Raw genomic sequence first — 13,823 nt, 5'->3', positions numbered from 1 at the left:
CTCTGTAGACTTGAGTGAGAAATTATGGAATCGGCACCCGTGCGCAGACTTGGTGTAGACACGTGCGTAAGGGAATCTTGGGTCGCTCTTCTAGTCAAAGAGACCCGGTTTTTGATTAACCAGTGATAGTTGTTTTTTGCCCCTTGGCACTTTCCATATTCATCCAGGGTGCTCTCTACCACGTGTGCTTCATCTTGCTCGTCACTATGTCAAGGCACGCTGCGCGCAGATGCGACCTTTGCTGCTATGTGTTTCATGGCAACAAATCTCACTTACTAGTGACCGCTCGTCCGCTCCACTTCTTTGTCTGACGTCTGGTCTGAAGTCGCGGTTCTTTTCCTCTTTAATAAAATGTTAAATGTCCGCTGAATTCAAGTACCAGCGAAGAACCGTATTCGGGGTGATCAATTTTAAGTTCCACAAGTTTTAAACATTGCCTGTTGCAGATGACATAAGTCTTGTGTTTGAGCTGGGTTATTCAGAGAGGTGGACATTACTTCCACGAGAAATTGGAACAAATATTGAACTGATGAGATGAAATCACTAATTAACGTTTTATGTACTTACTTTACGGCACCGATTGCAATTATACGAATGGATCGGTTGAGCTTCCAAGGTGTACCCTTTTATGTACTTACTTTACGGCACTTATTGCAATTATACTAATTGTATCGGTTGAGCTTCCAAGGTGTATCCTTTTATGTACTTACTTTACGGCACTTATTGCAATTATACTAACTGTATCGGTTGAGCTTCCAAGGTGTATCCTTTTCTAATGAACTTATAGACTGACACCGGTTTAGAGATATGCGCCATAAAACTCGCTTTGAATATTCATTGTTAAACTTTTTAAGAAAATGCTTTTTTTGTGCATTGAAGTGTAAAATTAACCGGAGCGCCCATGTATTCGTCTCACATTTCGGGGAAAGAGATTTCGAAACTGGCGCCATCGTCGCGATTTATTCGAAGTAGATATGTCTTGCGACCACCTCACCGGCTATAATTCGTAAATTATGATAAAGTATTTAATTTGAGAAGGTAATTAGTAAATTTTTGTTGGTTAGTTAAAAGTGTGTTTTCATTCCTCTAGCTAGTAATCTGCGCCTTTTAGAATAACCCAGCTCAAGGTCAACAGATATTCTATATGTCAAAGGTGATTTTTAAAACTTCCGGGAAACGTAACAATTATGAGCCCGTAGAACGCTTCTATACTGACCAGAGTGTCGAAAGCTTTATTTTTTTAACAACATACTGTTAACCCTGATGTGAGGGTCATTACCGAGAGGGAATACATCACAAATACGAAACTGATAGGGAAGGAACTTGGACGTATCATAAAACTTCAACAATACATCATTAAAATGTCAAGATCATCGAACAAGTGGCACAGAATGATTGACAGGAATGCAGAACATCAAGAAAACACTGAATGAATTTCAAGGGACAAAACTATCAAAAAAGCATCAAACTTTTACATCAGTGCATTCAGCAGTATGTGCAGGTAGTGCATTCCATTCTTGGATGACATCAGGAAAAACGAATAACGAAAGACGTTTGTGCGGGTGGCATAAGGACGGATGGTTGCACCATGATTTATTCTCTTGCTAAGTCCACCAGGTGCACGTAAGTAGCTGTTTTTATCAATCTTTGCATATTCGTGGCGAATCTGAAATAATAATTTTATCCTGTTCCTCTGTGGCCTAATTTCTAATAATTACAAATTACATTACCTGAGAATTTCGGTAACCACGACTTTTTTTTTTACCTAGAACATATAAATCGGACAGCAAGACTTCGAATTCTTTCTAGTTTAGCGTTTAGACTTTATTGATACGGAATGCAAACAACCGGCAGCGTATTCGAGAACAGGTCGAATAAATGTTTTGCATGCCATTAGCCTGACATCTTTGGTTGCGTTTCGTAGCTTTACTCGAAGAAAGCACACATTTTTTGTGCGATGCAGAGCACAAATTTTCAATCTGGCTGCGCCAGTTTACGTCATCAATAATCAAGGTATCTGAAACTTGACACATTTGTCAAAATAACATTTCCAATATGATACTGAAAGGAAACACTGAAAGTGCTTTTGGTATAATTAATTTCCATGTTTCATTTCTTACACGAAGTATGCAGACCTTCGAGACACTGTTTAAGTTTTACCTGATCGTTTTACAGGTAACTGTTGCATAAAGTAAGCAGTCATTTGCAAAAAGCTTCAACACTACTGGCGGCTGAACAACTATGACTACATCAGTTACATAAAGCAAAAACAACAATGGGCCTAGCCCCGCTCCCTGTGGTACAGCAGAAAATACCTCCAAAATAGCTGACACACAATTACTAGCGCCTACAACTTGCTTCCGCCCTGTTAAGTATGCTTCAATTGATTTGAAAGTATTGTGATTGATACCTACTTGGCGGAGTTTGAAAAGCAGTTTATTATGCAACACTTTATCAAACGCTTTCCTAAAATAAACGCGATTCACATCAGTCTATTGGTGTTTGTCTAAAGTCGCTGAAAACTCGTGAACCGTTTCAATTGGTTGGGTAACCGTTGAGAGGCCCTGTCTAAAACCATGCTATTATGCATTAAATAACTTATTTGCTTCCAGAAAATGAATAATGTGTTTTGCTATTACGTGCTCCATGAGTTTGTAGCATACAGAGGTCAGGGATACAGGGCGATAATTGTTTGGAAGCAGGCAATTTCCACTTCTGAACACCGGAATAACAGCAGCTCAGCGCCAATCTTGTGGAAGGGAATGAGTACGTAAAGAGCGTTTAAAAATGTTTTCTAAATAAAAGGCAACCCACGTGGAATATCGCTTCAGAAATACCGTTGGTATCCCGTCGGGGCCACCGGCCTTCTTTGAATCTCAATTTAGCAGTTGATGAAAGGCGCCCTCCTGGTGAAACGAAAGAGGCTCCAAAGGAAAAGCGCAGGAATTGTTCACGTCATCTGTGACGTAATTATCTGCATCTCCGTGAAACACCGACTGAAAGAACTAATTGAAACCATCTGCTATCTGTAGCGTGTCCATTACAAGGTCGCCTTCTATTGTTATCTGCGCTATTTTTTGCTTTCTGTGTTCCCAAAAAACGCCAAAATTTTCGTGAAGCACGTTTAAGAATGCTGCCGAGAGTGTCACTGAAGAACTTTCTTTTTGATTCTGATAATGCTGTTTTAAGGCTGCTCCGCACCTGTGATGGTTCGTTGAACTTCATTGGCTGCTTGCGTAGCCTTTTTATTTTACGTTTCACGTGAACACTGCCATGGTTTATCCATGGATTTCTCAGTTATCTTTTTTTTCTAACGACTTTGTGCAGATCTGCCGGCGCTAGTTTGGTTGGACAATCGCTTGGTGTCCAGGAGCTTAAACTGGTTTCGGTTAACAATACATGAGATTTCGCCAACAGCTATATCTATTCTAGGTCAGTATTTTATTTAATAATGCTACGAAAATTCAAGAGAATCAAGCGTAGCTATGCTTCAGGTGGCTTATTCCGAGCCGAATGGATGTTCTGCGCTTTGCCGGTTTCAGAATATGTGCTTTGATGGCCTTTATTTCGGTGATCCTGATATGGGCACCGCTCATTTCGATCTTTGTCCTATATGTATACTTTCTCGTCCGTCTTAATCTTGTCACTGAGGTGTGTCGCCTTCTTGCAATTCACCCTGTCCGCAGCAGCACTTTCCCACAATTTTTCGCGAACTACTACAGTTTCATGCGCATAATCATTGCTGGTGCTTAAAAAGCTCTCTTTCAGTCTTTTGCAATTCTGCAGCACGCTAACCTTTTTGCCGCCGCCAAAAATTTCATTATTATGGGTCGACATTTGCTGGGTGGTTTTTTCGGATGCGGCGAATTCTTTCTATGATTTTATTTCAATGTCCACTGCTTTGCAAATATGTAATTGACAACAGCTTTCTTCAAGTCAGCCTCAGATTCTTTGCTCCGCTCTTGAACACCAAGAACTAGACGGTTGTTTCGTCTGCTTCTATTTTCTAACTCTGTTAATCGTTCAGCCTGGTACTTTACAGTCTTAGCAAGAGAAGCAATCTTAACATTCATTTCCTGGACTACCTCAAGAATATCGGTTAGTCGGTCTGTGTTAAGGTTTCGGGCTGAGGTTTCCTCTGTAATAGCATTTAACCTGCGGTCCGATCTTGCCTGGTTGTCCAAAATTGTCTGTAACATTTGCTCTATTGGATGGCCAGGATTCTCCTCTACATCTCCCGATGTCAACAATAATAGCATCATAGACCAAACATCAATCAATACAGCACAACACCACCGAGGGCACGGCAGAACCAAGAAAAATCTATCATCGCTACGGTATGAACCAGTATCGTTCGCAGAACTAACCTGGAAAGGTAACAGTAGCCGTTCATTCCTACTGTCCGCCAGATAGGTGCCATGCCCTCTGATGTTGTCGACGCCGTGCCGCTCCTTTTGTATTCTTCCTGCCGACGACGTCACCGTCCACGCCCTTTGGTCAGCCAATAATGCAGCCATCGTCTCGTCGCCGGTACGATGAAGCAAGATTGTGCCGTGCGTTCCTGAGTGTTCCTTGCCGTTTCTGCAGCAGTCAAACACCAGGGCACGATCTGGAAAAGTAACAGTAGCCGTTGATTCATACTGTCCGCCAGATAGGTGGTGTAGCCTCTTGGTTTAGTTAGTTTTTATTTTAGATCCTTCCGAATAAATAAAAAGAAGGAAAAGAAAACGAAAGTAGGTATGCGCTCTTGTGTGCTGCTACAAACAAGACGAAGCTTCCAACATGAAACCTGAGCATATAATGTTGGCTCAAAGGTATTTCTAAAGGATACCGATCTGCTAATGCAGTGCTGTATAATATATAGTCTATTAATTTCTTTACTGTTTTTCATTTGGTATGTGCTCCTGTGTCTCCTGTGTTTCTGGACAATGCTCTACAATGGGTATCACCAAATGTGACACATGAAGTACACATTCCTTAAATATTTCTTAATAACCCGCCATGGTTGCTCATTGGCTATGGTGTTGGGCTGCAGAGCACGAAATCGCGGGATTGAATCCCGGCTACGGCGGCCGCATTTCGATGGGGGCGAATTGCGACAACGCCCATGTGCTTAGATTTGGGTGCACGTTAAAGAACCCGACGTGGTAGAAATTTCCGTCCACTACGGTGTGCCTTTTAATCAGAAAGTAGTTTTGAGCCGTAAAACCCCATAATTTGTGAATATTCCTTAATAAGTGTCGTATTTTTTTGTGACTGTCATCACCATTCTTCCCTTATACCACCTGCGTCTTCGTTGGATGGTTGAGTCTCACACTGTGCGTCCACCTTTTGGAATATGCATCTCCGGAATGCTTGTTAGTAATGTAGTGCATAAACACGAATATTGCATTAGAATGAGGTTGTGCCCTTTGTGGTGTATGAACATAAACACTGCCTGAAATTACCTGTGGTATAGGATGAAATATACAAAATACACAGGCGCTGCAGACGAGTTAGAACAAATGATTGAGGACCTTAACAGAGTGAGTAGAAGAGTGGGGTTGAAGAATAATATGCAGCAGACAAATATAATGATGAATAGCCGGGCCAAGGAACAAGAGTTCTGGATCGCCAGTCAGCCTCTAGAGTGTGAGAAGGCGTACGTTTACCTAGGTCAATTATTCACAGCGAACTCTGATCATGAGAAGCAAATACATAGAAGAATAAAAATGGGTTGGATCGAATACGGCAGACATTGTCAGCTAATGACTGGAAGCTTACTACTATCTTTGAAAAAGGAAGGTTTATAATCAGTGCATTTTACCGGTGCGGACATATGGAGCATAGCCTCGGAGGCTGACAAAGAAACTTGGAAATAAGTGACGGAACGCACTCACGGAACGTACTGACGGAACGCAATAAGCGACGGAACGCAGAATGCAGTCATAACCTTGAGAGACAGAAAGAGAGCTGTTTCGATCAGAGAGCAAATGGGTATAGCCGATATTCTAATTGACATTAGGAGGAAACATGAAGCTGGGCAGGCCATGTATAGCGCGCGTTAGATTATCGTTCGCCCATTAGGACTACAGAATGGATACCAAGATAAGAAAAGCGCAGTAGAGAAGGCTGAAGACTAGGTGGTGCGGTGAAATTAGGAAATTCACGGGTGCTATTTGGAATCGATTGGCGCAAGACCGGGGTAATTAGAGATCGCAGGGAGAGGCTTTTGTCCTGCAGTGGGCATAAATATGATGATGATGATAATGATGATGATGAGAGTTAGTTGTAAAACATGAAATTAACCATTTTCTATGTGAATTACCGCACATGTGAACTTACGTGAAACTTGGCGTCAGCTAAACACCAGAATGTGCACCACATTCCAACGTCGATGTCATAAATGACGCCCGCAGTACCATCGCCGCCTGCAGGGATCATTCATCGCACCTTTATATTGTTGATCTCAATTATATTACGCAGGCCTTCTAGGGCGCTGCGGTCTAACACGTCAACTACCAGGACACTTTTTCGCGAGTTTATTCTGACGTCTTTATTCTCGTTTGGTGCAATTTTCTCGAGCAACTAAGAAAAGACCTGCATCTTTAGGAGCTGCAAATTGGTGGCTGGGTCCACGGGCATGAAGAGCACAGCGGGTGGCCAGTGCTACGGAGCACTCTTTATGGTAGAAGCACTTGGCGACGAAGATGCCTGCACTAGTGTTCTTTTTCCTGATCTACACGTCACGACTTTGAAGTCATCATCCGACGAGTTGTAGCTGTCCGAGCATAACTCAGTGGCCTCGCTGTCCGCATCGCTTGACGCACTTCCACGTTTCCTAGACGTTATCCAAACTGACGGCTGCGCACCAAGAAGCTCCTCGGAGACCTCTTCATCCATTGCCGCAAGGAGGGAGCGGCAGCTCCCAGAAATGCAGGGAAACAAAGGGAAAAAGCAGAGACAAAAGTACAAGCGTTCTATCAAAGAATCACTTCGTCTTCCTCCTTCCTCTATTGTCTCGAATAAACTTGTTAGCTAGTCGGTTAAGGAGGATCGCAACAAAAACTTCCAAAAAATAAAAATTTGATCAATACGCGGTTTCGCGCAGGCACTGCAATGTCAAATAGGTTAGGATTTCAAACTACTACATGTTGAATAGTGTTAGCGAAACGCATTGAAAGGTGGCTGTTTGAAAATATTGATTAATTGCAGGAAGATTATGAAATTTTTTATATTGGCAAGGCCTTCGAACAAGAATAAAACAGTAAATGTCATAAAATGTACGATTCTTTAATAGCGTTATTGAATGAGCAATCACGTCTTTTTCGCTGACCTGGTGGGTGGGACACTTTGCTCGTACTAGTGTACACTGTCGGTTGACGGGCAGTTTAGACCTGGATCTATAACGACGATTGACGGTATTCTGCAAGAGCGTGCAGGAACGTTTTGGCTTGTGTTATTTACCTTCAGTATATAGTCAGGTTAAGTTAGCCCGTCTGAGACTTTCTGGTCTTTCAGAAAGTACGCTTCAAGGATCAAAAACGAAGTGGTGAGGGGCGATAATAGAGACCAACGCGAGAAGAGGCCGCGAACAAGAGGCAGCGCTGAGAAATGAAGAAGTCGCAGGGCTTAACAGGGCGCGAAGCCATGCACCCGGCCCGGCGCAAGCGAGCTCAACTCAAGCGAGAAAAAAAGGCGAGGGACAGCCAGCAAAAGCTGCGCAGCAAGAGCGGCGGCAAAGCCACGTGTCCAAATGCGGGCGGCTTTTCGCGCTCGGCCGCCCACCGAAGACGTCGGCCAGGGGTGCACAAAGTTTCTCCTCCGGTCGGGCCAGCTCCAACTTTTGCCGCCGGTAGCAGCTGGCCGACTAATGAGCTGCACGGGGGCCAGTTGTGCGAGCGCAGGAACCAGCGGCGGTCATTTGCATAATCCTCGCCGTGCACCCCCTCCTCTGATCGACGGCAGCTGTGTGGAGGGAGCCGGCCGTCCGCGATCGCGCGGACAAGCGCGCGCACAACAGCTCGTTGGTTCCGGATGCAAATGGAGGAGCAGCAGAGAGCGCGTCCGTGTCGGCTACAACAACGCTCTCCTCTTGGCCCACGTGGCCGTTCACGGTAGCGCGAACCGGTGCTGAGTCAGGAATACATCGCACGCTGCGTGAGCTCAACAGGGTGGCTTCGTCAGACGCCGCCTGCTGGCCACCGTGCTCATGACAGGATTTGTCGTCCCCGTACATGAGCTGTAGTTAGGCCCTTTTCTATGCTTATGCATTCCAGTTCACCGTAATCTGAGGTATCGCGTGGACATTTACTTCCCAGCATACGGTTGACATGAGGCTATCAAAACATCGTGCAAGATGCTTCTTTTTGCCAGAGGTATGACATGTTTTCTAAGTGTGAGCAGTTCACTGAAATTTCGCTTGACTCTAGAAACCGCAAGGGCACCTTACGATAACAGCGTTATATTACATGTGGCGTAAACAGACTCGGCTGCCTCTTGGGAACAGAGATAGCCGACAGGACGAACGGGGCTGGCCGATCAGCTATGACGTAAGCACTGTGCACCAACTCTGGGCTGATGTTTTGTAGCGATGACTTTTTTGATACTAATACCATTCGGTGCTTTTCGGCTTCGTGAGTGGCCACATTCAACGTTTCATTTTTGGTGCATTATATTCGTGAAGTGTCGCACATATCAAGAAAGTGGCTTGGCGACACGGTGCACAATTAATGTTTTCCGCTACGTTTAAGCTGTCAGGACAGTGCACGCGCGTTGAAAGTGCTGAAAAAATGAAGGAATACTACAATACCAAGCATGTGAACAAATACATTAGGTGCGCGACACATGTTTTCTACAAAATTCTGTTGAATTGTGGTAAGCTCGATGTTGGCCAAACAGGCGGATGTGTCAGTGGCCGAATGCGCAAGCATTGTGTGTTGACCAATTCTCAACGAGCTAGTCACCTGTCTTTTCATTGTCATCATTGTCGTTAGAGTGACTGAGCACCACTTTTTGAAAGTGTGACCATTCTTGGCGGGGGCAGGATGAAAACCGAAATAGAAATATTTGATGCATTTTATACCAATATGAAAAAAATGTATCAGTGTTCCTTCTATCTCTGAGCGATAAAGAGATAGCTTATCTAAAAGGCAGAATTTAAAAATGTGGTAGTTAGGGCAAAATGGTGTGTTCATCAATTTAGAGAACTTGCACCTAGCTAAAAGCATTGCACATTCGTCAGTGGTTTGATGTTCCAGGGTTGATCTGTGTTTTCAAATATATGTCAGTTGCCAGTCCAGCGATGTAGTGTGCTTCTTTCTGTCGTGCTTGCGTCTCAATTTTTTTTCGCTTGTTTTCTCAAGTGCCAGCATGAACCATTTGGCCCAGCAAGCAGCACTTGAATTGTCGCAGATTAGGTATCGCGTCTAAAAAGACAGCGCGCGTAATGGACAGCAAGAACGGAAAGAAAGAAGCTGTAGATAACGTAGCATAATGTAGGTCTTGTGCAGCAATGCAAGACTCACGTACTGGTGATACTTTTGATATAGTTGCAGCGGTGACCATTTTTGCCTGAGGCAAGGCCACCGCTACCAAGGCGACCGAGCAAGAAACTCCGATGGAGCACTCAGCAAACATCATGTCACCCACTGTCATATTGCCTACAATGGAGGCCTCAACGTATTCGAACTTCCACAAACCACAGTCATCTGCATTACTACCGGCTTCTATACGTTCGGGATGACCGTTTAGCACTACGATTCAAGTGCCGAAGTGCCTTGACCTGTATATTACTACGTTCATACCTTTGCATCACAAGCCCCAGTTGACAGACGAGCCTTTATCCAGGATATTGAAACTTGCTTTGCACTCAGCCTCCTGTCTCTGCCGACTGTTTTCGCCAAGCGAACATCTCTGCAGATGAGATCATCCCGGACCAAGCCATGTGCATCATCGCCATTGAATCTCAATGGTACCGTTGCAGCCAGGTGCACAGCCCCCAAAGTCTCCTACCTTCAATGACAGCACCTCGTGGGCAGAATTTCGCATACAGTTCACCCGGACCTTGGGAGAAAAAACAGAGGTGCGTATTTCACAACTCCGTTCTGCGTGGACGGAGCTCTGGAGCAATATTAAGTTAAAGCAATGACGCATTATTTGCCGCGCTCGGGGCTCGTTTCGGTGACGGCCATTTCCACCAGCTTTTCCTCACACAGCTGAAATTGTTCGAGAAAAAGCGTTCGACAGCTCGGCTCTCATGTTGGAAAACTCGTGAAACGCACTTGCAGGGTGTCATTGTGTTACAAAGGACCTTATTTCCGTGATCGCTTTTGTCAACGCATATCTGACAACAACATCCAATGCTTTGTTGGCTGGAGTCGCCCTGCAACTATTACTGAAGCACTTGCTCGCACTCTTGAGACTGGAACAATGGAACGTATGACAACGCATCACTGTGCAATTGAACCAGTTATTGAAAGCCTTCAAGGTGTTTTACAATTGCTGCTTGAATTAGACAAGAAGAAGGGAACCTGACCTAATGTTCTATGAACTACATGTATAGAACTATATGACGAACGCGTTTCTTTTTATATAGAGATATTGTCTGCGAAGTTTTTGCAAATGCTGCTTGAATTAGACAAGAAGAAGGGAAGCTGACCTAATGTTCTATGAACTACATGTATAGAACAATATGACGAACGCGTTTCCTTTTACATAGAGATAATGTCTGCGAAGTTTGCATTCGCATTCACTTCCACAAGGCTCGCGCAATGCAATAGCAATCCCCGTTTTAGAAAAATGGCAACCGTACGCAAGTAAACAATTACCGACCGATATCTTCGACGTCAGTTTTCTGTAAGATCTCAGAACGCGTTATTTGAAAATATGTTATTAGTTTCCTTGACACTAACTAGTTACTTTCCACAAACCAACATGGATTTAGGGTGACAGGTGTCTTTCTAGGGTGACACAGTTAACAGAAACACTCCATCAATCTCTCTTCAAGACTGACACGTCGCTTTCCTTTTGTCCCTTCCTCCACTGCCTCCTGTCTTGCCGCTCCTCGTGCACAACCATGCTGTCGTGGAGCCTGGCATCAAACGGCTTGAACAAGCATGGCAATGACCAGAAAGAAGAATCACTGAGATGGTTTCAAGCGTCGTCAGCGACTCGACGTGAAACGGCGCTCATATGTCGCACTTTGTCTTCAGACGCTTAACGGACAATGGAGTCGAGTCCGGAGCGGGCAGCGAATGGCAAGTTGGTGAACGGTGACGAGAGTTTCAACACGAAAAGTGATTTGCGTGACGCTCAGCGGCCACAAAATGTCAGGTGGACCGATGCTCACCGTCCACGTGCACTGGCTCATTTGCCAGTTCGTTGGAGTAATAGGAATCAGCCCAATCGTTCATTTACTGTGCCCAGGAACAACTATAAGCCATTAGTGCTGTGCACGCATATGCCAAAAAGAAAAAGAACTGCAAGGGAGTACAAGTAAAAAAGAACTACCATGAAAACAACTTTTGAGAAGAAGAGCGCACATACAACGTGCAAGGTAAATACAAAAGAAAAGTGAAGAGAAGGGCAGCTGAACAATGGGGGAAACTATGTCACAACAATGCCCAGCTCGCAAATGAACAATGACAGCAAGTTATGAAAAATACCAGGATCACGAAAATAAGAGTTATAATGACTATATGACTCTCAAACCTCTTAGACCGGGTACAGAAAAGGAGAAATAGGGCGATAAACAGAGACACCGGTTTTACAGCAAGACACAAATACAGGGAAAACAAGAGCAATTTTTCACATGTGAGGAAAATTGGAAGTATTTTAAGGGTTAATAAAGATAGATGTAAATACTGGGGCATACCTACTGCCACAAGCCTTCAGAATTGTGGAGGGGATGCCAGCAGGCCATAGTATAGGGAAGGCTTAAAGAGCCTAAGACATTCGATGATGAGGTTTTCATCAAATAACACAGCACTACATATAGGAAGCGTCGTGTGCTGCTGACTGACACCAGCGCTGAAATCATTATTCAAAAGACTAGCGCAAAATAACAGGGACACAGACAGAGAAGACGACAGGACGAGCGCTGCAGCGCTGAAACCTGCAGCTTTGTATAAGGATGAGAAATGGGCGGCAAAACATTCCAAGACTACTTGATCTTCTATTTCTCTACAGCCGAGTAGGCGAAAACACTGTCTATTTTTACTAGAGCGCTACCAGACATATTTCCGAAATTCTGCCGGGCCGTCAGAAGCACCTTTTCCAAAAATACAATGTATGAGTCAGGATTGTTGTGTTCATATAGGAGGTTGTGGCCAGGTACTGCCCCAGGGTGGCCAATCCTGCTCTGGTGAGGGAGTGCGTTACCGGTTCTGGTCACCGGGATCAGGCCACACTCCAGGCCTGTTTGTGCAATTTTATCAACGCGTGAATTTTTTTTATCTGGTGGAAAATTGCCGGCACCGGGATTCGAACCATGGACCTCTTGCACGCGAGGCGGGTGTTCTACCTCTACGCCACCGCTGCGATTAAGGAAGTGTAGTATGGATAGAATTGAACATGCTCTCAGGAACGCACGAAGCCTAAAAACAGTGAAGAAGAAACTAGGAATTGGCAAGAATCAGATGTATGCGTTAAGAGACAAAGCCGGCAATATCATTACTAATATGGATGAGATAGTTCAAGTGGCTGAGGAGTTTTATAGAGATTTATACAGTACCAGTGGCACCCACGACGATAATGGCAGAGAAAATATTCTAGACGAATTCGAAATCCCAAAGGTAACGCCGGAAGAAGTAAAGAAAGCCTTCGGAGATATGCAAATGGGGAAGGTAGCTGGGGAGGATCAGGTAACAGCAGATTTGTTGAAGGATGGTGGACAGATTGTTCTAGAGAAACTGGCCACCCTGTATACGCAATGCCTCATGACCTCGAACGTACCGGAATCTTGGAAGAACGCTAACATAATCCTAATCCATAAGAAAGGGGACGCCAAAGACTTGAAAAATTATAGACCGATCAGCTTATTGTCCGTTGCCTACAAAAAATTTACTAAGGTAATCGCAAATAGAATCAGGAGCACCTTAGACTTCTGTCAAGCAAAGGACCAGGCAGGATTCCGTAAAGGCTACTTAACAATAGATCATATTCACACTATCAATGAGGTGATCGAGAAATGTGCAGAATATAACCAACCCTTATATATAGCTTTCATTGATTACGAGAAAGCGTTTGATTCTGTCGAAACCTCAGCAGTCATGGAGGCATTACGGAATCAGAGTGTAGACGAGCCGTATGTGAAAATACTGAAAGATATCTGTAGCGGCTCCACAGCCACCGTAGTCCTTTACAAAGCAAGCAACAAAATCCCAATAAAGAAAGGCGTCAGGCAGGGAGATACGATCTCTCCAATGCTAATCACAGCGTGTTTACAGGAGGTATTCAGAGACCTGGATTGGGAAGAATTGGGGATCAAAGTTAATGGAGAATACCTTAGTAACTTGCGATTCGCTGATGATATTGCCTTGCTTAGTAACTCAGGGGACCAATTGCAATGCATGCTCAATGACCTGGAGAGGCAAAGCAGAAGAGTGGGTCTAAAAATTAATCTGCAGAAAACTAAAGTAATGTTCAACAGTCTCGGAAGAGAACAGCAATTTACCATAGGCAGTGAGGTGCTGGAATTCGTAAGGATATATATCTACTTAGGGCAGGTAGTGATGGCGGATCCGGATCATGAGACGGAAGTAATCAGAAGAATAAGAATGGGTTGGGGTGCGTTTTGCAGGCATTCCCAGATCATGAACAGCAGGTTGTCATTATCCCTCAAG

The 13,823-nt window shown here is 44.3% G+C and overlaps 1 protein-coding gene and 1 long non-coding RNA gene across 3 annotated transcripts in view; one reads left to right on the top strand and one right to left on the bottom strand.

Annotated features, from left to right (window-relative positions):
• The window catches only part of LOC139061374 (uncharacterized), a 42,402-nt gene extending 37,799 nt beyond the window's left edge, over nt 1–4,603 (bottom strand). Inside the window, exon 1 of the long non-coding RNA XR_011515410.1 lies at nt 4,368–4,603. This is a non-coding gene — a long non-coding RNA (uncharacterized lncRNA). The remainder of the gene's footprint in view (nt 1–4,367) is intronic.
• The window catches only part of LOC135902239 (agrin-like), a 615,148-nt gene that overhangs the window by 160,127 nt on the left and 441,198 nt on the right, over nt 1–13,823 (top strand). The window lies entirely within an intron of this gene.

Source organism: Dermacentor albipictus, chromosome 6 (genome assembly GCF_038994185.2).
Source record: "Dermacentor albipictus isolate Rhodes 1998 colony chromosome 6, USDA_Dalb.pri_finalv2, whole genome shotgun sequence".
In the NCBI taxonomy this organism is placed as follows: domain Eukaryota; kingdom Metazoa; phylum Arthropoda; class Arachnida; order Ixodida; family Ixodidae; genus Dermacentor; species Dermacentor albipictus.
This window is presented reverse-complemented; position numbering and strand designations above follow the sequence as displayed.